The sequence below is a fragment of the Canis aureus genome, chromosome 7, assembly GCF_053574225.1.
Source record: "Canis aureus isolate CA01 chromosome 7, VMU_Caureus_v.1.0, whole genome shotgun sequence".
NCBI lineage: Eukaryota > Metazoa > Chordata > Mammalia > Carnivora > Canidae > Canis > Canis aureus.
Window position 1 is genome coordinate 33,102,693 of NC_135617.1, and position 26,068 is coordinate 33,128,760.

At 34.0% G+C, this 26,068-nt stretch overlaps 1 long non-coding RNA gene across 1 annotated transcript; it reads left to right on the plus strand.

Moving 5' to 3' along the window:
- The first annotated feature begins 749 nt into the window (after positions 1–749).
- Positions 750–24,772, plus strand: LOC144317234 (uncharacterized). The gene is made up of 3 exons (XR_013383182.1): positions 750–840; positions 2,161–2,202; positions 24,298–24,772. It is a non-coding gene; the product is annotated as an uncharacterized LOC144317234 (long non-coding RNA).
- Positions 24,773–26,068: the final 1,296 nt, after the last annotated feature.

Genomic DNA, 26,068 nt, shown 5'->3' on the forward strand with positions numbered 1-26,068 from the left:
TGCCTTGCATTGGTTACCTCTGTTTGGATCCATAATTTTAATAGCCCATAATCATTAGCAAATTGTATGTAATCTCCAAATTGTATGTAATCTCCAAAAATATAAAACCACATAATAAAATAAACCAATACTTTCAAATTTATTTCCATTCCTCCTCTGAGGTAACCAAGTCTATAGATCTAAAGGCAAGAAGAGGAAAATATTATATGATTAATATAACAAATATAGCATCAATATAAGTATGTTAATACAATTCAATGTTTAATAAATGTCTTTAGTAAAGACAAAAGTCTTTACTAAGTGGGAAAAATGTCCAGAAGAGCATGTTTTATGAGTTAATTAGAAAATATGGTAGTGGCTTACCTAATGAATCTATGAGAAATTATTCAATCGCTAAGGTGAATAGTTCCATATATATGTTCATTTTTTCCACATTTTTTGGCAATTCTTCTAGAAAGTGGTACTCATTTTATTTGTTTTATGAGATGTTTCTACTATAAATTACTGTGTCATCTTTATGTTTGTTAAAATAACCAAGTGTCTGTTTTAAGCCCACAGATTTATTGCTAAATTATAACTCTATCCCTGTGTTTCTTATACTTAAAGTACATTAAGTTTCTACATAATATTTCTCTGTCAATCCACATTAGAAGGCTCACTATTGTGTGAAACTTTAGGATGATTATCATATCTGATAAAGTAATCCACAGAAGTGGAGTGTGAACTTTGATTTGTTTCTATCATTTTACTAGATGCTGTAGACACAAAGTCCCATCACTCAACATCTAGATACCCATCTTACCCTATGTCAATAATTTGTCATACAAGATCAACTACTTGGTAGGTTTTTACTATGAATTGCATATAGTATTTTACTTGAATTTAGCCAAGTTAATAAAATAGTTCCCACAAAATATCTGTGGATTCCAAAGTAGTTGGAATGATAGGATAGAGTCTATTGACCTGCTGTGGACTGAATTTTGTACTTCCCCATCCCCAACTGAATTCAAGTGTTAAAGCCCTAATCTCTAGTTGTCTGCCTTTGAAGATAAAGCCTTTAGGAGATAATTAAGGTTCAATGAAGTCATAAAGGTGAGGCCCTAATTTGGTAAGATTGATGGCATTATAAGAGGAAAAGAGCGATCTCTCTCCATATCCACATGCTCAGAGCAAAGGCTATGTGAGTATTGTAGGAAGAAGGCAGATGTCTGTAAGTCAGAAAGAGTTCTCACCAAAACTAACCCCCGCCAGACCATGATCTGGAACTTTTAACCTCCAGAATTGTGAGAAATAAATTTCTGTTTTTTTTTTTTTCTATGCCACCCAGCCCATGATACTTTGTTATGGTGGTCTTAGCAGACTAATACATGATTTATACCCAATAGTGCAGGGTTCTGTAGGGTAAAGTTGGTGATTTGTATTATCTAGTTGACACAGATTGAAATAAAATAGAATGAAAATAGTCTTTCAATTTTGAAATCTCTCAGCAATTTGGATTATTGATCTTATCATAGATTTTTATGCCTGAGTTATATTTAAGTGATGCATTTCAATAAATTGCTACTTTAGTCACTGCAAACAATGTACATTATTTACAATAGTACAGAATGTACAGAGATAATATTTGAAATATTTATCAACCTGTATGGCATGTGCATTAGTCAGTTAAAATGGATGTCCAACCAATGACAAAAGAAAATAGCTGCTTTGTTAAGCTTAGGTGTTGAGTGGCAGATCTGCCTACCCATACATCAGTATGATCTTTAAATGAGTGATAGTACCAATAATAGTTGAGGTAGTGGATATACTGAGATATTTCTTTGAAATAATTTTATAATTCTTTAGCTTCTGTTGTAAATAGTTTCTGTGAAAACCTGACTTGTTTGTAGAACATATTGTGGCATAGGAGTTACAACTAAGATAAGTTTGAAATTAGGTGCCTCTTGAAGAAATCTGTTTCATTATCATTAAGTTAAATGCTAAAATCCCTCTCATATTATTGGCCACATGTGTTATCTCTTAATTTTAGAGTTTTCTTTTTTGTATTACTTCCCTGCCTCTGGAGTAGAGACTAATTGCTTTTGTAGGATTGACTTTTGACTTTGTAAATTGTAGTTATACTTAACAACTTTTACATAATCATATGACTTTTTTTGTTAGGTGAAGTTTAAATCAGAAGGTCCCACCACCTACAACATTCAGGTATGTTAGAGTCCTGCAGCTTATGGGAAAGTGAGAATTGGAAAAGCCCATGGAAACCATCCTGTGCAAATCCCGCCTCTCCCTGTGCACTTATTTTAATGATAATAATTTTCTCCCTTTCCACATAATATCTTTAAAAAAGGTGGTAGCTGCTCTAGACAATTTTATTCTGGTTAATTTCTAGTGGGTATAAATGAAACTAAATTTAAAAAATTCAAAACATTAGAAAAGATAGCAAACTCAGAATTTTAATCGCCTCAGTGAAGGATTGAAAATGAATAAATGAAATACGAGCCTTTAAAAAAACTTACAGTTTAGGTCTGAGCTATTCACATGTTGCTTTTCTCTAGTAGGAATTAGAATTTGGTAGGAACTGAGACTAAACTACTTTGGCGTGATTGCAAAACCACATTGTAAGTGGGATCAACAACATTTGGCTCAGATCCACTTAATCAGATGCATTATGAGTAACTCAATTTAATTGAAAATCACCACCAGACATTGTTATTAGATAAAGTTATGAAATGATTTGCTGTAGCAGCAGGGACTTATAGGTCTTGTGTGCAACATAAAATTTTAATGAAATGGGCATTTAAAGATTACCATTACAGTATATCATGTAGTCTATGATTAAAACATTAAATTATTTTTACATAATAAACCAAGATAAATGCAAGGTCTGGGATTTTAAAATGACAACCAAAGAAAGCAAATGAGCTTAAATTTTATTAACAACATATTGTCACATAAAACAAACTAATATGTTTGGTAATGACTATGTAGTACACACCATTGAAGAACTATTTTTTTTTTTTGTCTGAGAAGCAGAAAATAAGGCATATATTTAGAAAAAGTTCCATAGACTGTGGGGTGCTTGAAGATTTGATGTCTACAAGAGATCCCAAGGTTATGTTTCAAGATATATTGAGCCAATGTGGTAGACTCTCCAACATCTATCCCACTCTAACTGGTTAGTCTCTAGTCATTGTCATCTCATTCTTCTGGCCAGTGGTTTGTTTAGTTACGGGAACAACTTGATTCTACTAGAATATTAGCTATATGAGGAAAATATTTTTGACAGTTGTGTGCACTGATGTATCCCCATAACTTAGAACAGTGACAGGCCTATGGTAGATACCTAGTAATAATTGTTGAAAAAAGAATGAAAGAAAGAGGAAAAAAGAGAAAAGAGGAAGGAAGGAAGGAAGGAAGGAAGGAAGGAAGGAAGGAAGGAAGGAAGGAAAAAAGGGAGGAGAGAAAGGAGAGAGGGAATAAGAAGGGTGGACAGAATAGATAGAAAAAAGAAAGAAAAGGAGGAAAGGAAATAAGAGCAGAGAGTGACACAAAGGGAGAGTATTTCTTGGGTTCCTGGAATCAATAAATTGATCTCTCTCTGTTTCTTTCCCTACTTGAGTAAGATCATTTTGCCCTATTGTTTCTGGCAGCCATTCTAAAACCATAAAAATAAGCAGCCATAGGATGGAATTTATCCCATGTATGGTAGAGAGATAGAAAGAATATGAGTTCTTTCTTTTCTCCCAGTTTTACTGGGATATAACTGACACCTCTTACTGTATAAGTGTAAGGTGTACAGCATAATGGTTTGAGTTACATATATTGTGAAATAATTACTGCAATTACATTTAGTTAACATAATAGATACAAAAAAAAGCAGAAAAAGAAAAAAAATTTCTTATGTTGAGAACTCTTAAGAAACATTCTCTTACAACTTTCCTATATATCACACAGCAGTGTTAGCTATACGCATCATATTGTACATTACATCCCTAATACTTATTAATCTTATAACTGAAAGTTTGTGCCTTTTGACCACCTTCTTCTAGTTACCCCTCCTCCACTGCCAATTACCCCTCCTTCACCTCTGGTAACCACAAATCTGACCTCTCTCTCTCTCTTTTTTATTAGTCTGGTTTCTGGTGTTATTTCCCCTTCAATTCCACCCATAAGTGAGATCATACCAGTATTTGTCTTTCTTACTTCATTTAGCATGATACCTCTGCTCTCATAACCAGTGGTTCATTTCCTGTGGCTATGAGCCAGTTTCTGTTTTGTTTTGTAGGTTCATTTGTTTTTTTGATCCTGCATATTAGTGAAATCATATGATATTTGCCTTATTTCACTTAGCATAATATCCTCTAGGTATATCCATGTTGTTTCAAATGGCAAGATTTCATTCTTTTTCATGGCTGATAAATATACCATTATATATATGTATATATAATATAAAGATGTTCATCTATTGATGGATAAATCTTTAATCTATTTTGAGTCAATTTTTGTAAGTGGTGGAAAATAAATGTTTAGTTTCATTCTTTTACATGTGAATATCCATTTTTTCCAATATCATTTATTGAAGGGATTGACTTTTCTCCACTGAGTAGTCTTGGCTCCCTTGTCAAATATTAGTTGGCAGTATATGCATGGGTTTATTTCTGGGCTCTCAATTATTCTCCATTGATGTATTTGTTGTGTTTGTGCATGTACAATACTGTTTTAAATACTATAGATTTATAGTATAGCTTGAAGTCAGGAAGCATGACGCTTCCCGCTTTTTTTTCTTTCAGGATTGCTTTGGCTGTTCAGGATATTTTGTGGTTCCATATACATTTTGTTTTTTTTTCCTACTTCTGTTAAAAAAGGATTGCATTGAATTTTAGATAGCTTTTGATAGTATTAACATTTTAACAATATTAATTCTTCCAATCCATAAACATGAGCCTGGGTGGCTCTGCAGTTTAGCGCCTGCCTTTGCCCCAGGGTGTGATCCTGGAGTCCTGGGATCAAGTCCCACATCAGGCTCCCTGCATGGAGCCTGCTTCTCCTCTGCCTATGTCTCTGCCTCCTCTGTCTCTCTCTCTCTCAAATAAATAAATAATATCTTTAAAAGAAAAGTAAGTGACACACCTGGTGACAAGACAAATATCAGCAAATTCAGTTACTTCCTTATGTCTAAACACTAAACCAGGGAGTTACCTCTCCATTTTTTGTGTCTTTCTTTCATAGTTTTGTAGTTTTCCAAGTAGAGATCTTCATCTCCTTGGTTAAGTTTATTCCTAAGTGTTTAATGTGTTTGATACTATTGTAAATGGAATTTTTTCTTTTTTTCTTTCTCAGATAATTCATTATTAATACATAAAAATTCTACTGCTTTTTTATGTTAATTTTGTATCCTGCAGCTTTACTGAATTTGTTGATTAGATCTAAATGATTTGTTTTTGTGTGTGTGTGAAGTGTTATGGATTTTCTGTAATTCTAGAGACAATTTTACTTCTTTCTTTCCAATTCTGATGCCTTTTATTTATTTTTCTTATCTGATTGCTCTGGGACAGACTTCTAGTACTATGTGGAATAGATGTGGTAAGAATGAACACCCTTGTCTTGGGTGGTTGAAAAGATTTCAACCTTTCACCTTTGGTATGATGTTAGCCATGGGCTTATCATAAGTGGCCTTTATTATGTTTGAGGTACATCCATTCTATGCCTAATTTGTTGAGGGCTTTCATCGTGAATGTATACTGAATTTTGTCAAATGTATTTTCTGAATATGTTTTTTAGAAACATACAATGTACTAAGATTTAATCAGGAAGAAATAGAAAGTCTGAATAGACCAATTACCAGTAAGGAGATTGAATCAGTAGTGAAAAATCTCTTAATGAAGAAAATTCCTGAACCACATGGTGAATTTTAATAAACATTTAAAGAAGAATTAATGCCAATCCTTCTCAAACCCTTTCAAAAATAGAAGAGGAGAAAACATTTCGAGTCAGCATCACCCTGATGTCAGAAAGGACATTACCAGAAAAACAAAAACTATAGGCCAATATCCCTGATGAATACACTTGCAAAAATTCTCAATCAAATACCAGCCAACCAAATTCAGGAGGACGTTAAAAGAATCATTCACCATGATCTGGGATTTATACCAAGTGGGATGGTGCAACATATTCAAATAAATCAATATGATATATTAATAGAATGACAGAAAAAATTAAATGATCATCTCAGTAAAACCTGAATTCTCGATGACAAAGTTGAGCTTCTTAATTAATCAAACCTGAAGGCAGTTCTACCTCTGAACTTAATTATGATGCAGCAGAATGTTTTATTTTATCTGAGTTGAGTCAGAAACGCCATTTTTGTAGCTGAGCACTTCCTAACAGATTAAGTCTGGATTCCAGAATCTGGAAACAGGAGACTGAGGTTTAGAACCAGTCATTTTACCAATCAGAACCTTGTAAGTCACCTGTAATGATGCTTTCTGTAATCAGTTATAACAATAGCAACAACAGTATTATTCCCTGACACTGTGTTCAGTCCCTGTGGTTTTACATATACTAGATCCCCTAGCCTTACTAGGTCGGTGTTATTGTTGCCAGCTCGCAAATGTAAAAGTTAAGGATATTTCACAGGATACATAGTAATCAAGGGGGTTGGTATAGAATGTTAATCCATGTTTGTTAGACTCTAGATTTCAAGCTTTGTATCCCTAGACTGCATTTTCACAGAACTCATTTTGGTCTGATTTGAGAGAACACCCTTTTAAAATTCACATATTGTATCTAGAACAAAATACAAAATAAGTCTTTAGTTTCTCTCCATGTAATCCTCAATTTCCAACCTTTCCTGGATGTAAATATACGCTTAATTACTCAAAATGTCTAGTTTTGTCATTGCCTACAGGTATTTGAATTAGAGAACAAAATGATGCTTAAATGTATATGTACAACATTATTGATTCGGAAAATATGATATAAAGGAAATGTCTAGAATGATTGCGGAAGCATAGATGAAAGAAACCTCAAAACCAAACACGGTGATATAGTGGTCACCTAGAAAATACATCTTTTAAGCTATCCAATTTCTATCTGCTACTTAGAAACTAAAAAGACTGCAGAGGTTAAAAATTGTCTTCCAGAGCAAAATACGTCTGCTTAGTTTTTCTTAAAATTTAAATTTTGTTTGAATGGGTAATAACAGTAAACTAAGAATCAGAGTTTGTTTAGGTTAATTGCTTTTAGCACTCAATATTTTTTATTTGCTTATCATTCCTTTGAAACTTGTTTCCTGAAATCCATGGATGAAAAATCTATTACTATGTGCTAATATTAATGAAGAGTCTCTTCTAAGTAAACATTCATACAAAAGTTCCCAGGAAACAATTTCTTATTCCAAAACAGATATCATTTATAACCCCTTGGGAAATCTGTGGAAAAAAAGCCAAACTAATTCTGATGATAACCTCTGGATTCTTTACATTTTCACTATTGTCAGTTGTCCTTTTAATACTATTTCTTAATTCTTCCAGGATATGAAACTCACTGAATTTTTAGTAGGTCTAATATTTTATTAAAAATTTAGGTGGATAGTGCTAAAACTCTATTTATTGATTTATTCCAGTAACATTTATTGGTAACCCATCAGGCAATATGAAAGACATGGTAAGAAATAGAGAGCTAGGGGAGATCCCTGGGTGGCTCAGCGATTTAGCGCCTACCTTCCGCTCAGGGTGTGATCCTGGAGTCTCGGGATCGAATCCCACGTCGGGCTCCCTGCATGGGGCCTGCTTCTCCCTCTGCCTGTGTCTCTGCCTCTCTCTCTCCCTGTGTCTCTCAGGAATGAATAAATAAAATTTAAAAAATAGATAAAGAAGGCACATTTCCTGTGATAGGAACATGACAGGTATTGAAAGTGCAACTAAGTTGTATAAGAGCAGTAGATAAGAGTGTTAAACCCAAAGAACACCTAAGCCTACTTAGAGAAGTTGGAAAAAATTGGAAAACCCTTACTTGAATAGATAATTTCTCAGTTGAGCCTTAAAAAATGAACAGAAGGGGATCCCTGGGTGGCTCAGTGGTTTGGCGCCTGCCTTTGGCCCAGGGCACGATCCTGGAGTCCCGGGATCGAGTCCCACGAGAGGCTCCCTGCGTGCAGCCTGCTTTTCGCTCTTCCTGTGTCTCTGCCTCTCTCTCCCTCTCTGTGTCTATCATGAATAAATAAATATAAATCTTTTTAAAAAATGAACAGAAGTTTGGTATGTAGCAAATAAAAGATAATAAAGGACCAGCATCTGAGACAGATGAAACAGATTGTGGAGAAGCGTGAGAGACAAGGACAAATGAGAGTTTTCTAAAATGATGCATTATAATAAACTAAATCCTCATATCAATCCTGTGAGTTTTTGTATTTATCCTCATATTGTTGATGAAAGATCTAAGACTTGGAAATTTGAAGTCATTACCAGTTGTTCAATTCTGTTTCTTACCTTTCTTTTAGTTCTTTTTTTCCTTATGAACTATATAAAACCCATCAGGGATCCAACTCTACCATCATTACTCAGTAAATGTTTGTTGAATAAATGCATTGGTCAAGGAAACAAAGGGGTTTTCCTTTATTTGTAATTTAAACGAAAATTTATGTAATTTAATATTGGCCCCAGCATGATTAGAATTCATGCCAAAACTTATGAGAATTTTTGAAAACAAAATTTCTCTCAGGATTTCAGATAGGGGATTGGTTACAGAAGAGTTAAAGGGTGTAAGAGAGAAAAAAGAAAAAGAGGGTGACCTGGAGGAGAAGGTGAGGAGAAGGAGGTAAAGGAGATAGAGGAGGAAAGAGGGAGGAGGAGGAATGAATTGGAGAAGGGATAGAAGAGAGAAGATAAGGAGAAGAAAGGGGAAAGAGAAGAAGGCAGGAGAAAAAAACGAAAGGAAAGAGAAAGGGAGGAGGAGCAGAGGAGGAGGAAGAGAAATCCTCAGAGATTAGAAGCTGCCAATGAGTATCTTTTCATAATTTCATTTATCATTTGGATTTCCTTTATGTAAATGTAAAATGCCATTCAAATAATTTGCCCATTTTTCTGATGGGTTCCTGGTCTTTTTGTATTGACTTACAGAAGGATAGAAGTTCTTCATATATTCTTCATGCTAGCTTTTTCTTACTTAGGAGTTTCAAATCCCTTACTCTCATTTAGCTCCTTTCAGTGTCTTCTGATAAAAGTTTTGATTTAATTGAAGTAGAGTTTATCATTTTTTGGTTTATGTTTAATGGTCTTTTTGTCTTGTTTGGAAAATTCCCCCCTTCTTGAGGTACTAAAAACATTATTCTATATTTTACTCTAAAAGTTTTATTGGTTTGCCTTTCACATTTTTGAAATTAATCCACCTATAATTTTCATTTTATTTGCAAAATGCTGTGTCAGTGTCCATTCTGGAAAGTAGAAATCACTCCAGGTGTTTCATTAGAGCATTTATTTAGAAAATTTATTAGAAAAATGTTGAAACAACTGAAGAAGTACAAGGAAGAAGGAGGGGTGTCTCAGAGAAGCAAAATGAGGACAATAATGAATCTCTATATCTGTTTAAGTTTATCTCTATATCTGTTTAAGTTATTAAGTTTATCTATTAAGTTATCTATTTCTCAGTAAAATTTTGTAATTTTTCCTGTAGCTTACTTTTATGTACTTTAAAATTTTGATGCAATTTTATTTTATTTTTTGATGAAATTTTAAGTATCTATTTTTTTGATTTGTTTTTTTTTATTTTTTTATTTTTTTATTTTTTTGATTTGTAACTGATATACAGAGATAGATTATTGAACTTTTAAGTTCTTCAAATGAAAACTTAAAGGAACATCAAAAGCTCTTCAATTAATTCAGATTGTTTACCTAACTGTTCAGTTCTTTAATACTACTGATGCTATTTAAAAAGTAAGAACAGCTTATCTTTTGCTATTGTTTTTATTGGTAGCGTTAATTTGAATGACCTAGTTTGCCTTAACTGGAAATTAAGTTTCTGATATTTTAATTACGCACATTCTTTTTTTTGAATTGTAAATGCTTGATGACTTAATTTTATCCAGAAATTCCAGTTCTATTCTAGTTGGGGGTGGCATAAAGTATCATCACTCTATTAACCTGCTCAAGTTCTATTTTTTTTTATTCAGTAAAATATGTGTTTTTAATAGAATATTATGCTCTCCTATTTTACTAGACTTTAACTTATTCTCTTTCCATCTGTCTCTTCCTAATCTCTTAATCTTCATGGTATCAATTAACTCTTGAATTCAGTAATACCATTATATCTACTAAATACCAACAATTGAGACTATTGTAAATATATTTTGAACTACCATGGAGCATAATAATGTCACAGATGTGTCCATATCTATTAGTAGAAAAAGCCCAATAGAATTTTTAAAAAATATTTTATTTAAATTCAATTTACTAATATACAGTATAACACCTAGTGATCATCCCATCAAGTGCCCTCTTTAATGCCTGTCAGTCACCCTATCCCCCCACACACCTCTCCTTCTGCAACCCTTTCTTTGTTTCCCAGAGTTAGAAGTCTCTCATGGTTTGTCATCCTCTCTAATTTTTCCCCACTTAGTTTCCCTCCTTTCCCTTATAGTCCCTTTCACTATGTCTTATATTCCACATATGAATGATACCATATGATGATTGTCTTTCTCTGACTAACTTATTTCACTCATCATAATACCCTCCAGTTCATCCATCCATGTCGAAGCAAATGGTAGGTATTCATCCTTTCTGATGGCTAAGTAATATTCCATTTTGTGTGTGTGTGTGTGTGTGTGTGTGTGTGTGTGTATCACATCTTATTTATGCATTCATCTAAGGATATTTTGGCTCCTTCCACAGTCTGGCTATTGTGGACCTTGCTGCTATAAACATTGATGTACAGGTGTCCTGTCTGCACCTTTGGGGTAATTACTTGGTAGTGCAATTGCTGGGTCATAGGGTAGCTCTATTTTTAACTTCTTGAGGGACTTCCACATTGTCTTCCAGAGTGATTGTATCAGCTTGCATTCCCACCAACAGTGCAAGAGAGTTCCCCTTTTTCCTCATCCTCTCCAACATTTGTTGTTTCCTGTCTTGTTAACTTTCACCATTCTCACTAGTGTGAGGTGGTATCTCATTGTGGTTTTGATATGTCTTGCAAGAAGTTGCTGTGGCCAAGTTCAGAAAGGGTGTTGTCTATGTTCTCCTCTAGCATTTTGATGGATTCTTGTCTCATATTTAGATATTTCAACCATTTTGAGTTTATCTTTGCATGTGGTGTAAGACAATGGTCCAGTTTCATTTTTCTGCATGTGGCTGTCCAGTTTTCCTAACACCATTTATTGTAGAGATAGTCTTTTTTTCCAGTGGATATTCTTTTCTGCTTTGTTGAATATTAGTTGACCATAGAGTTGAGGATCCATTTCTGGGTTCTCTATTTTCTTCTATTGATCTATGTGTCTGTTTTTGTGCCAGTACCATATTGTCTTGATGATCACAGCTTTGTAATACATAGCTCAATAGGATTTCATATTGCTTCTATATCAACCCTTTATTCCCTATGTTTCACTTACATTTAATATTGATACTTTTTAATTATGACATATTTTTGACCTTTAGTTTATTTCCTGAAATATATCAGCAATCCCACAAATGTCATTTCATCATACTCTGACACCTTTGAATTATCTTAAGAAATTGGATTTTTAGAGAGAGTAATGCATTATCAAGAAATACATAAGAAAATTTAATTTTGATTAGTATCTATTAAAGAATATGGTGTGTTTCTTCATGAAGTACTAAAAAAAATGCAAATCCAGTTAACTTACTATTACCTTTCAGGTCTCCACAGCTAGCATTAAAAACATTTGTCAAAGCTATCCATTAGTTCTCATGTTGTGATAAATCCAGAAAGTAATTCTTAAGTTAGCAATGACCTCTGACATGTCCTTTCTTTGACTTGTTATTGATCCATTCTCAAATCAGACTACTCATTGACATTATGAAAGATGATGGACTAGCTGTGATCCTTTACTGAAGCTTCTGAATTAAAAGTAATAACATCCTCTCTGTAGAGAAAGAGAACTTTTCATCTAAAGATTAATATGTATTACAAAAAAAAAAAAAACCTTCAGAGAAGAGTTTTTCTTGTTTGAAAGATTGTTTGATTGAATCATCTCCTAGAAGAAATAGTTTTGTATATAATATCACAAGCATGCAGTATTGGATACCACTACCCACTACCATCGATTATTTATTATGCTTCTTTTAGTCCCTCAGTTCTATTGCCTAATGTAATTAACTTAATTTTTAATTGTCTAACAAAAGATATCCCTTCTTGGAATTTTTTGGAAAATTCCAGTACTTAAATTTCTGTTTTACTACCTCTAATGACAGTAAAATAATTTTATTATTTTATTTAGTACTTACTAAGATACCAAATTATAGCACAATTTGCCTATTTATGATTGAAATTCCACCAGCTTTAGCTGAATTTTCAACATAAATGAACTAAAGCTGATTTGTTGTCATTGACATTTGCATCCAAATGAATTTCTGTGCCCAACACGTGGAAAAAGTTACCTGAAATCATGAATGAATTGAAATTCCTAAATTTCCTCAAGGTACATACTGATTATAGGTAAGTATCTTTTCTGAATCCTCAATGGATCCTTTATAATTTCCATCTACAGGAATTGTGACAAAATGGGGGTAGCAATTTCCTGTAATGGTGATAATAGTATCCAAGAAGTTAGGTTATTCAAAGAAGCATCAAAATATCTCCTCCCAATTCCAAGATTTGAATTAATTTCAATAAATTTCAATAGATGAACATGTGAAATTAAAAATTTTGGTTAATTTATTAAGCTATTTTATCTGGGTGCTCTATGATTATTTTAGAAGAGATCAACTTATGGTGGCTATTTATTATACTTCCTTAAATTCAGTGTGTTTCTGCATCCTATATTAAAGATGTATGGAATTATAATGGGGCATGTCTTCTTTGAGACTTATTGTGTATATAAACTGTGTATATATATATATATTTTTTTCCTATGGTGACTCTACTTTTTTTTTTATTGGAGTTCAATTTGCTAACATATATATAGCATATCACCTAGTGCTCATCCTGTCAAGTGCCCCCTCAGTGCCCATCACCCAGTCTCCCCAACCCCCACCCACCTCCCCTTCCATTACCCCTTATTCGTTTCCCAGTTAGAAGTCTCTCATGTTCTGTCACCCTCACTGATATTTTCACTCATTTTCTCTCCTTTCCCCTTTATTCTCTTTGACTATTTTTTATATTCCCCAAATGGATGAGACCATATAATGTTTGTCCTTCTCCGATTGACTTATTTCACTCAGCATAATACCCTCCAGTTCCATCCACGTCAAAGCAAATGGTGAGTATTTGTCATTTCTAATGGCTGAGTAATATTCCATTGTATACATAGACCACATCTTCTTTATCCATTCATCTTTCGATGGACACTGAGGCTCCTTCCATAGTTTGGCTACTGTTTTTTGTTTTTTGTTTTTTTTTTTGGACAACACAGTTCAAATACACACACACACACACACACACACACACTATAAATATCAGTATAAAATGTCCACTTCACAAGAGCATAATATCTTAATTCTTCTCCATTAATGGAGGAAAACTGAATAGCTATTTCTGTTTAACTATGTCAGTGGTTCAACCATAGGCAATTTTGTACCACCTAGGGCACAATTTACAATGTCAGAAGACATTTTGGTGTCACAGCAAAGTGATTTGCTACTTAGAAACCAGAGTAGAAACAGAGGATGCTGCTAAACATTCTGTAAGGTACAGGACAGTTGGTGACTACATACAATTAGTGTTGAGGTTGAAAAATTCTGCTTCAGGTTCTTCAGCATTATGTTGAGTGGATTGAAGACCATTGAACTACATAAGGCTCTTTATAAGCTCAGTTGCTTTAAGTAGAGCTTACTATATTGAACTAAGAAGCCAACCAATAGAAGTATACTTTAATGAGTTCTCAATGTAGTATAGGGAGGAGGGGCAGGAAGTATGTTTTCATCATTAGTGCCATAGCAGATGGTTCCCTCTCACTAACCAAATATTTACAGGAGATTGCTACTTATAAACATTCAAAGTGGCAGAATTATATTGAAATCTAGGTCTGTCTGGACCTAAGGCTATGTACTTTGCAACTTCTTGTTGCTATAATCTGTTCTTTGAGTGTTTCCATTTAAGACTGTTCCTTATGGTGACTGAACAATTTTCCTTGTCCTTCTTGTTTCACATAAAATAAAAGTACAATTCAAGTTTAGTAGTGTTCTGTTAAACAAAAAGATAAAAATGTTAAAAATAGTTTCAAACAAGGAAATGAGGAAAGATCATATTATTATTTCTGCTAATTTTTCTAGAAATAATTGTGCCATAAATGGGGAAACTACAAGAAGCTTCCAATTACTAACTCAAAATCAAGTCTATCTTTATGCTTTGAGCTGTGCTGACTTACACTCTGTATTTTTTTTTTTTTTATGATAGGCACACCGTGAGAGAGAGAGAGAGAGAGAGAGGCAGAGACACAGGCAGAGGGAGAAGCAGCCTCCATGCACCGGGAGCCCGACGTGGGATTCGATCCCGGGTCTCCAGGATCGTGCCCTGGGCCAAAGGCAGGTGCTAAACCGCTGCACCACCCAGGGATCCCCTACACTCTGTATTTTGTCAGAGGTTTTTCCTGTCCCTGAAATCTAATTTTCCCATTGGGAGAATCCTTAATCCCTAAGCCCAGTTTGTCCAATGCTGGAACACTGTTGTTTGTGTTTAATAATTATAGATTTCTTTCCTGATGGATATATATGTTAAAATCTTAGATGGTCCTTTGATCTCTGCTTATTTTTTCTTATCTTTTTCTATTCTTTTAAGCTAACCTGGCACAAACTCAATTTTTATATTTATACCTTTAGTGGCCTTTCTTTGGAACAGCAGTCTTTAACACTTATTTTTTTGCAGTATGTACATTAGTTATGTGCACAAACACATATTCTCCTATCCATATTCTACATTGGATCTTTTGCCAATGGAGTATTTACTAAGATTAATCGGATATTATGTCACAAAAAGCATCATGATAAATTCCTGAAAATAGTGCTTTTGAAAGCCATGGTCTCTGCTCACAATAATTCAGTTAATACAAAGGATGTACAAGTTAGAAAACATTAACCCCTTTAAAATTAAATTCCTGGATCAAAAATGGACTGAAAATTGAATTTCATATTATATAGAAATTAATGAAAATATGAATAACTTGGTGACTACCAATATAACATAGCTAATGCTTGTATTTAGGCTAAAACAAATTAGGCTAATAAAAACTTAGGCTAATTTAGACTTTAAAATCTTTAATTAAAAACCAAAATTTAAAACAAACCAGTGATCACCTTAAAGAACTAGAAACATATTAAATGTAATACAACTAAAATAAATTTGGAGAACAAAATCAGTAAAGGTAAATGCTGAAATTAATGGACAATAGAATAAAAGAATGAAAATTATTGGCTGAAAAATAAAAATAATAATTCTCCCAAGAAAGACAAAGAATGTGAAAAGGCAGTTCATAAGAGAATATATTATAAATGTAAATATAAAGTTCACCACTACTTAGGGAAATATGAACACAAACAATGAAGTATTGTTTTTCAAACATTAGTTCAGCAAAATATTAGTAAGAAATTTATCATATTTTTATAAGATTGAAAGGAAAAACTCTTATACATTTCAGCAGAATATAAATAGCTAGCAATGCTTAGTGTATCAAATAGGATTTTTTTCCAAATAAAAAATGATCATATCTTTTAACCATCCACTTTGAGGGATATCCATGACAGGAATAAATGCATGACTATGCAATCAGTACTATCCTTAGATCTGGATGACTGCAGGCTCTTCTCCTGGCCCTCTTCTTCAGAGCTCTGTCTGATTACCTTTTCCTATGAGCTAGAATCAAGCAGTCATGTCATCCTGAAACCTGTGATCTCTCACCTCCGTCCTGGGTCACATTCCGTATATTCAGGATTCTGAATTCTCTGCCAAATTACCCAATTCATTTTTCAGGTTCTGAATGTGCTTTTTCCCCAGTTGTTTTCTCTCCGTGCCTCTAGGCACAAGGAGAGGCCAACTGAAGGCTGTAAGAAGAGGGAAGATGGAATGAATGTTATGACTAGAGTGTCCACATGTAAGAATACAAGGCCACTCCTGGAAGCAGTGCAGCCCAGTAGTACTTGAGCCAAGAAGTAGTCAGACAGAGTTGATAGTTTGCAGACTGCAGGCAGTCACCCTGTTTAGTCATGGAACTTGGGTTGTGGGTTGGCTTAAGACAGTAACCAAAGAGCTTTACCATCTTTAGAACTTCTTTTCCCACTGCACCTAGGTAAGGAATCTACTTCATAGCTCTGCTCATCACTGAGTACAACCTTCAGCCTGTCCAACCAGGGAATATAACCAGAACATTTGAGAAGCTGCACGGCCCTATGTATAGTGATACTTGAACAGAGAGACCAGCCCAACCCCCACCCCACACACACACACTCAAGCATACGGTCTCTCTAAAAAAAAATGTAAAAGAAATCCTATGGGAATTATGGGGCATAATGAAAAGAAATAATATTCACATTATAAGAATTCCAGAAGGCAAAGAGAGAGAAAGAGACAGAAATTATATTTAAGGCAATAATGACTGCAAACTTCTTAAACCTGAGAAGAGAAATAGACATACAGATCCATGAGGCCCAAAGCATTCAAAATAGGTTGAATTTAAATAGAACTACACCAAGACATATTATAATTAAGTTGTTATAAGTAAAAGACAAAGAAAGAATTTTAAGAGCACGTAGAGAAAAGAGAAGTTACATATAAGGGAGCCCACACAAGATTGTTAAAAGGTTCTAAAAATTTTTCAATCCAGGAGACAATAGGATGACATATTCAATATTGGAAGTCTTGGAAGAGTATAACTTTCAACCAAACATTTCATACCCAATGTAGCTGACCTTCAGAAATGAATAAGGGACAAAGACTTCACAAACAAACAAAAGCTGAAGGAGTTCATTATTACCATACCTGCCTTACAAGAAATTCTAAAGGGAGTTCTTTGAGTAGAAGTAAAAGAATCTCAATTAACATCATATAAACATAAAAAGGTAGTGTAAATCTCACTGATGATGGTAAATATATAGTCAAAGTTAGATTCTGCATTAGGGTAACAGTGGTACATAATTTACGTAAGACTCTAGTTTAACACCCCACTCTTAATATGAATAGATCATTCAGAGAATCATGAGGAAACAGATTTGAGCAATGCTATAGACCAAATGAACCTAACAGACATATACAGAACATTCTATTCACTAATAGCAGAATACACATTCTTCTTAAGCACATATAGGATGTTTTCTAGAGTGGACCATATGTCAAGCCATAAAACAAGTCTTAACAAGAAGATTGAAATCATACCAAGTATCTTCTCTCACCATAGTGGCATGAAACTAGAAATTATTAAGAGAAAAACTGGAAAAAAATTACAAACACATGGAAATTAGACAACACTCTCTTGGACAACCAGTGGATCAAAGAGGTTAAAAGGGAAATAAGTTTTTGAAGACAAACAACAATAGAAGCCAACATACTAGATTTTATGGGATGCAGCGCAAGCAGTTCTAAAATGGAAGTTTATAGCAGTAAATGCCTGTATTAAGAAGCAATAAAGATCCTAAATAAATGAACTAACTTTTTACTTAAGGGACTAGAAAACAAAACTGAGCCCAAAGTTAGCAGAAGAAATGAAATAATAAAGATTAGAGCAAAAATAAACTTTAAAAAAAAAGATTAGAGCAAAAATAAGTGAAATAAAGACGGGAAAAACAAGAGAGAAGATTAATCAAACTAAGAGTTGGTTCTGTAAAAAGATAAAAAATATTACAAACCCTTAGCTAGACTAACAAAGAATAAAAGAAAAAGAATCCAAATCCATAAAATTAAAATGAAAAAGAAAACATTACAATGGATACCACAGAAATTCAAAGGATCATAAGAGGCTGCTAGGCACAACCCTACACCAGTAAACTGGACACTCTAGATGGAAAAATTCCTAGAAGCATACAATTTACCAAGACTGAATCAAGAAGAGAAAGAAACTGAATATATCAATTCCTAATAGGAGATTGAATCATAGTCAAAGATCTCCCAAAAAAAGAAAAGCCCAGGATGAGATTGCTTCCCTAATGAATTTTACTAAGCATTTGAAGAAGAATTAACGGGAATATTTCTCAAACTCTTCCAAAACATCAAAGAGGAAGGAGTAATTGCAAACTCATATTTAGGGGTTAGCATTATCCTGATACCAAAAACAAAAAAGATGCCACTGACTACAGATCAATATCCCTGATGACTATAGATGTAAGAATTCTCAGTGAAATACTAGCCAGCTTAATTCTGCAGCACATTAAAAGCACATTCATTTGATCAAGTGGGATTTATCCATGGGATGCATGGATTATATAACAGTGCAAATCAATCAGTATGATACATCACATAAATAGAAAGACAAAAAAGATCATATGATCGTCTCAATAGATAAATAACTACATTTGAAAAAATTCAGCAAATGTTCATGATAAAAACTGTTAACAAATTAGGCATAGAATGAAGATACTTCAACAAAATAAAGGCCATAGATGACAAGCCCACATCTAACATCATACTCAATGGTGAAAGGTTGAAATCTTTCCCCCTAAAATCAGGAATAAGACATGGGTGCCCATTCTCACTACTTGTATTCAACATAGAACTAGAAGTCCTAGCTAGAGCAATCAGGCAAGAAAAATAAATAAAAAGCATCAAAATTGGAAAAGAAGAAGTAATTGTCTACATCTACAAATGAGTGACTTTATATATAGAAAATCCTACACAGCACACAAAAAAGCCTATTAGAAATAATCAGTAGATCTAGTAAAGTTGTAAGATGCAAAATTAATGTGCAAAATAAGTAGCATTTCTATACACAAACAATGAATTTTCTGAAAAGGAAATAAATAAGATAATCCCATTTTCAATACCATCGAAAACAATAAAATACTTAGTAAAAAATTTAAGAAGATGTAAGAGCTCTACTTGAAAAACTATAAGGGGATCCCTGGGTGGCGCCTCGGTTTAGCGCCTGCCTTTGGCCCAGGGCACGATCCTGAAGACCCGGGATCGAGTCCCACGTCAGGCTCCCGGTGCATGGAGCCTGCTTCTCCCTCTGCCTGTGTCTCTGCCTCTCTCTCTCTCTCTCTCTCTCTGTGACTATCATAAATAAATAAAAATTAAAAAAAAAAGAAAAACTATAAAACATTGATGAAAGCAATTGAAGAACACAAATAAATGGAAAGTTATCTCATGTTTTTGGATTGGAAGAACTAATATTGTTAAAATGTTAACACTACCAAAAGCCATCTACAGATTCAATGCAATTCCTCTCAAGATTCCAATGATCTATTTTTACAGAAGTAGGAAAAAGTCCTAAAATTTATGTGGAACCCCAAAAGATCAAAAAGCCAAAGAAATCATGAGAAAAAAGAATAAAGCAGGAGGCATCACACTTCCTGATTTTAAGCCATACTATAAAGCTTTTGTCATCACAACAGTGTGTTACTGGCATAAAACAGACAGACCAATGAAACATAATTGAGAGATCAGAAATAAACCCAAGTATATACTGTCAACTAATATTTGATGAGGGAGTCAAGAATGTTTAATGGAGAAGACAGTCTTTAATAAGTGGTGTTGGGGTATTCAGATATTCATGTGTAAAAGAATGAAACTGGGGTACTTGGGGGGCTCAGTTGGTTAGGCATCTGCCTTCAACTTGGGCCATGATCTCTAGGTCCTGGGATCAAGTCCTACATCAGGCTCCCTACTTAGTGGGGAGTCCGTTTCTTTCTCTGCCCTTTCCCCCTGCACATGTTCTCTCTCACTCTCTCAAATAAATAAAAACCTTAAAAAAAAAGAAAGAAAGAACAGAACTGGACCCATATCTTATACCACTCACAAAAAATAACTCAGAATGCATTAAAGATTTAGGTGTGAGACCTGAAATCATAAAACTCCTGGGAGAAAACATAGTAATAAAGTTTTTTGACATGGGTCTTGGTCATGAATTTTAGGATATGACACCTAAAGCACAGCAACAAAATAAAAAATAAACCAGTGGGATTACATCAATCTAAAAAGCTTCTGCACAGGAACAAAAAAGGAAAAAAGAACATATGGAATGGGAAAAATATTTACAAACCATATATCTGATAAGGGGTAATATCCAAAGTATATAAAAATGTAACAGCAGAAACCTAGATAATTAATTAAAAAATGGGCAAAGGGCCTGAATAGCCATTTCTCTAAAGAAGATATATGAAAGGCCAACATATACATGAAAAGATACTCAATATCACTAGTCATTAGGGAAATACAAATTAAAACCACAATGAGTTATCACCTCATATCTGTTAGAATGGCCAGCATCAAAAAGAAGAGATAATAAATGTTGGTGTGGATGTGAAGAAAAGGGAAACTTTGTGAAATATTGGTGAGATTATAAATTGATACAGCCCTGTGGAAAACAGTATGTAGGATCCTCAAATAAGACCTATTATATGATATAGCAAAAGGAAATGAAAACACTAATTCAAAAAGAGGTCTGCACCTCCGTGTTATTGCAGTATTATTTATAATAGCCAGGACATTCAAATAGTGTAAGTCTCTAGTGATAAATGAATGGATAAAAAAGTTGTGGTTTATGTATAATGGAATATTACTTGGCCATAAAAAATGAAGTCCTACCACTTGGAACAACAAGGTTGGGATTGACCTTGAAGGCATTATGCTAAGTAGAAGAAATCAGAAAAAGACAATACTGTTTTCTCACTTGTATGTGGATCTTTAAAAGCAAAACATAACACCAAACTCATAGAAAACAAGATCAGACTTTGTGGTTACCAGAAGTGGAGGGTGAAGGGATGGGGAATTAGAGGAAAAGTAGTCAAAATGTACAAACTTTCAGTTTTAAGATAAATAAATACTAAGGATGTAATGTACAACATTATAAGTATAGCTAACACTGCTGTACGATATGTAGGAAAGTTAAGAGAGTAAATCCCAAGAATTCTCAATATAAGGAAAAATGTTATTCTTTTTATTGTTTTTTTTCTTTCTTTTTATTGTATATATGTGATGAGATGGATGTTATTGGAGCCTATTGTAGTTATCATGTCACAAATATGTAAATCACAGAATCATGCTGTATGCTTTAAACTAATATAGTAGAAAGAAAAAGTGAGAGGAAGTCAGGGACATAGGTACCCAAAATGAATTCTTAAGGTAGGAAGCATATAAAGTGTCCTACACTTATTGTGGTGATCATTTTGTAATGTAGGCACATGTTGAATTATATTATACACCTGAAACTAATATAATGTTATATAACTCAACAAAAATTGTACTGCAATTAAAAAAAAAAAAAAGAAAAAAGGAAAGACTGTTGAAAGGGAGTGTCATTACATTTTCTTTTCAGATGAGCAAGACAGGGCAGCAATACACTTCCATTCTCATTATGTTATTTATTTATTTATTTATTTATTTATTTATGTATTTATTTATTTTTAGATTTTTAAAAAATTATTTATTCATGAGAGACACAGAGAGAGGCAGAGACATAGGCAGAGGGAGAAGCAGGCTTCCCTCGGGGAGCCTGATGCGGAACTCCACCCCAGGACCCTACAATTATACCCTGAGCTAAAGGCAGACGTTCAACCACTGAGTCACCCAGGTGCCCCCTCACTATGATCCTTTAATGTAAATACTTACTCTGGACCAAAGGAGTAAAGATTATGGATATCCTGGTTCTTATACTGTAGACTTACAGAAATACTCCCTTTACCCCTTAATTGATTTTGAACAAACATGATTTACTTCATTCTGGATTTTCCATGGGTACTATTCAAAGCTATTTTTTTCTCAAACAACAACAATGAAGGGAAAAAAATAGTTTATATAATTATTGTTTTCTTTTTTTGTTGAAATACTAATCTTCATTGGCTATCATGGTGATTTTCTATTTTTTCTTTACTCCTCATACTCCCTCTCACTTTTACCAATCTCAGCAGGTGACTTTGTTATTACTGTTATTTTATTTTATTATTACTGTTAAGAAAGTAGAAACCATTCTATAGGAGCTCCTAAAGATGCTCTATCAGTAAACTCACAAATGTAATGGTGCTATCAGTTCCTTTATGTTCCCCTAAAATTATAGGGAAGTCCTTTCTCCTACCCAAGACACACTCTTCCATTTGTGTCCTGGGTCAATCTGATCTTTTCTTGCCCTCAGAAAGACTTCTCTTTCATATACTTCCTCTTGCTTTTTTATTATCGTCTTTTCTCTACTGGATTTTTATTATACACGTACGACCAAAAGCTATCATCTTAATCTCAGCCCCTTCAACCCCCTCCAGCTCTTTTCTCCGTTTCTCCACTTCTCCTCTCCATTTTTCCAGTAAGTTTCACAGTCATGCTTCTTAAAAGTGTTGTGTACTCATCTGTTTCTACTTCCCCAACCTTCATTCACCTCTCAATTCACTTCCTTCCAATCTCTGTTACCGTCATTCTTTGAAAGAGCTTTTGCCATGGTTACAAACTAATCCCCTGTTGCCAAATCCAGAGAACGTATTTTTGTCCTTATCTTTCTTGATGATTTAATAGCCTTTGACACAGTTCACTACTCTGTTCTTGAAGCAAGTGCTTTTTTTTTTTCTGTTGGCTCTTTTTTTCCTCTCTGAAAATTTCTTATCTATTCCTTTCCTAGCTTATCTTCCTGTATCTGATATCTAAGTGTTAAAGTTCTTTGTTGCTTAGTTCCCCAGTGTTCTGGTTTTTGAGCTGCTATTCACTCTCTATATACAGTCCCTGGTCAAATCTTATCCATTTCCACTTCTTTTAGGTAATATTAATATGCTAATGTGTTCTAAATTTCTATCTTCAGTCCAGACCTCTATTTAAGAGATCAACAAACATTTGACAGCTTTACTTATTGTCAAAAGACACTTAGCACTTAAATACCTAAGATTAAAATTGCATTTATGGTGACATGGAATATGAGGAGGCTCTACCTCCCATGTATCTTTAATAATGCAATAATACCATGTGGTTTATCCTGCAAAATTGTTTTTCTACATGTGAGCTTTATTTTAGAAGAAAAACTTAAAAACAAAACCATTTTGATAGAATTTGAAGTGCCTTTTCTTTAGGACTGTTATAATCGAGTTTAAGATTTAGTTGAATGTCAAAAGAAAAGTGAAAAACAGTCTACTGATATTATAGAATCAGTAGCAATGGCAGGAAGCTTCAATCACAAGAACACAGTTCCTCTTATTATTGCAGCTTTAGGAATTATTACTGACATATCCATTTCTCTATATTACTACAACATCTGGCTTACAGGAAACATTATGATTTGTCTGTCTTGCCAGTAGACACAGCCCATCAGTAATTTAAAGCTAGTGAAGGAGAAATTTTGAAATATCACAAGTCGTCCACTTTCAATAATGCCTCTCATAACTTCTAAAATCAAATTTCCATTTATGTTTTATTATATGAAACATAATGGATTTATGTGGGATATTGTTATCCTGTTATAAAAATGTATTTTTATAATGTATCACCTATGGTTGAATTCATCTGTCAAAGATCTGTGTTTCAGGTGACTTGGATTACATTCTTGGAAGTTATTACATTTTTCTAACTTGAGCCTTAACCTTTGAGTGTGCTTCCTCCTTACAAGTTTTTGAAGACTAAACTACCAAGGATGTTTTAATGCCTAAGATTCTATCAAATTGTAAGTGAAGTCATGTCTGGCTTCCTTGACAAGGACAGTGGGTTACTCTCTGCAGTCTCTTCCCTGCCTCGGTTTTTCTTTCTGAAAGAATTGGTGTGGTCTTAGATTCATTTAGTGCTAAAGTAACCATTCACTCCCAGTTTGTCCTAGAAGTTTCTGTTTATACACTCTATCTGGCATCCTGTTTAGTTAGTGCTTCATTTTACTCACAACAGTGTCCCGGTTTGGGTGATAAAATAAATGGTCACCCCCCTATTGGTATGAAAACCCTTGCTGAATTCACTTCTTTCCAAATGCACATGTCCCTCACGTTCCCTTCTCAAAAAGTAATGTTTTAAAATTTCTTATCTCCTTGTCAGGAGCTTGAGGCCAGATTCACACTAAAGTTGGGATTTCTCACACCTGAGAGTTGAATTGGAAAGTTTTCAGCCAAAGCAACCAGTGAAGTGAAAATGAAGAAACTATAGCTATCATTCTACAGGAAAGCTAAGATAAAGAAAGCCAACAGGGGAGTGTTTAAGACATAAAAAACAAAACAAAACAAAACAAAAAAACCCACTCTAAATGAAGCTAAAGTCAACAGGCCAGGATTTGGTACCAGATATGAAAACAAATGCAAAACAGATGGAGTTTTCCAGGGTTTTTGGCAAGAAGCAATGCTGTGTAAGACATCTTTTAAAATAACGCTCACTGAGACGCCTGGGTGGCTCAGCAGTTGAGCGTCTGCCTTCAGCTCAGGGCGTGATCCTGGGGTCCTGGGATCGAGTCCCACATCAGGCTCCTCTCAGGGAGCCTGCTTCTTCCTCTGCCTGTGTCTCTGCCTCTCTGTGTGTCTCTCGTGAATAAATAAATAAAACTTTTAAAATAACGCTGACTATGTGTCACTAAAGGCATCATTTTTACTTAAAAGACAAGAAGTGTTAGTGTGCCATTCGTCTTAAATGCATCATCTCTCTGATAACTATTATTTTTCAAAAGCCTACATACCTTTTCTTCCTGTAAAATGTTTTTTGTGGTCACATTTTCCAACATCTTTTGCTGTATGTTTGTTCAATTATAATTTAGTTTATCAATTTGTTATTAAACATTGTTTAGTTTCTTTTGGGCAAAGAAAAGTTGTTGAAGCTAGGAGTAAAAGGATTCTACCTTATATCACTCGCTTCCATTTTGGTATTCTAATTGGGGCTGATGGAGATGATTGTTTATCTAAGTTTAGTGACCTATTACTGCCTTCAACCCTCTACATGGTCCTCATTATTTGCATGCTTTACCTGAGGCACTCATTCCCGCTTACTTCATTTTGGTCTCTTTACAATCACCCAGTACAAAGAGAACAGTTTTTGAAGCACTAAATATGACATATTCAGTGGGTACAGATTTTAGATGACCAGTTTTATTTTTAACTCCTCTCATAAATAATGTAAATGCTAGAGCTCTGAAATTCAGCTTTCTCAAGCCCTACCCAACCAACAAATAAATCCTCCTCTCCAGACAATAAGAATTCTTATCTGAATGAGATAATGGCAACTACAACTAAATTTCTGAGATTTAAAAGCATGGTTTTACCTAAAATATAAGTGCAAAATTATGTGTAGAATATGAAAACTGAACAACTGGAATGAGAAAAATATTTACATAAATACACCCCGTGGGCTCAAGATAAAAACTTTCCAACTCAAATTCTAAGCCTTCATCCTACCAATTTCAATTGATGATATGGCTCAATAGAGCATGGTGAGCTCACTAAACTATTTCCAAGATGTATTACAAGTAGTCTTTATGAAATTTAGAATTGCTATTTATTTCCATATATTTCTGTAACCAACTTTTAACATAATTTGTACAAAGATTAATTGAACAATAAATATAATTTCTCAATTAAAGGAAGTAAATACAAGAAAATCTAAACATAGAATAGTTGATATCCTTGTTAACTAAAGGTTGGTTAAATTGTAGCGGAAAATTCTGGAGTATTTTGGTGTTATGTACACTTGCTATATTTTTAAACTGGTTGGAAGATCAACAAGAGTAGAAAATAGATTTTTGTTGCTGTGGAAACTGGATATGGAGGCTTGATAGCTTGAAAAGTTAATGGGCCTCTTTAATGGAAATGATTTAACCCTACCCTGA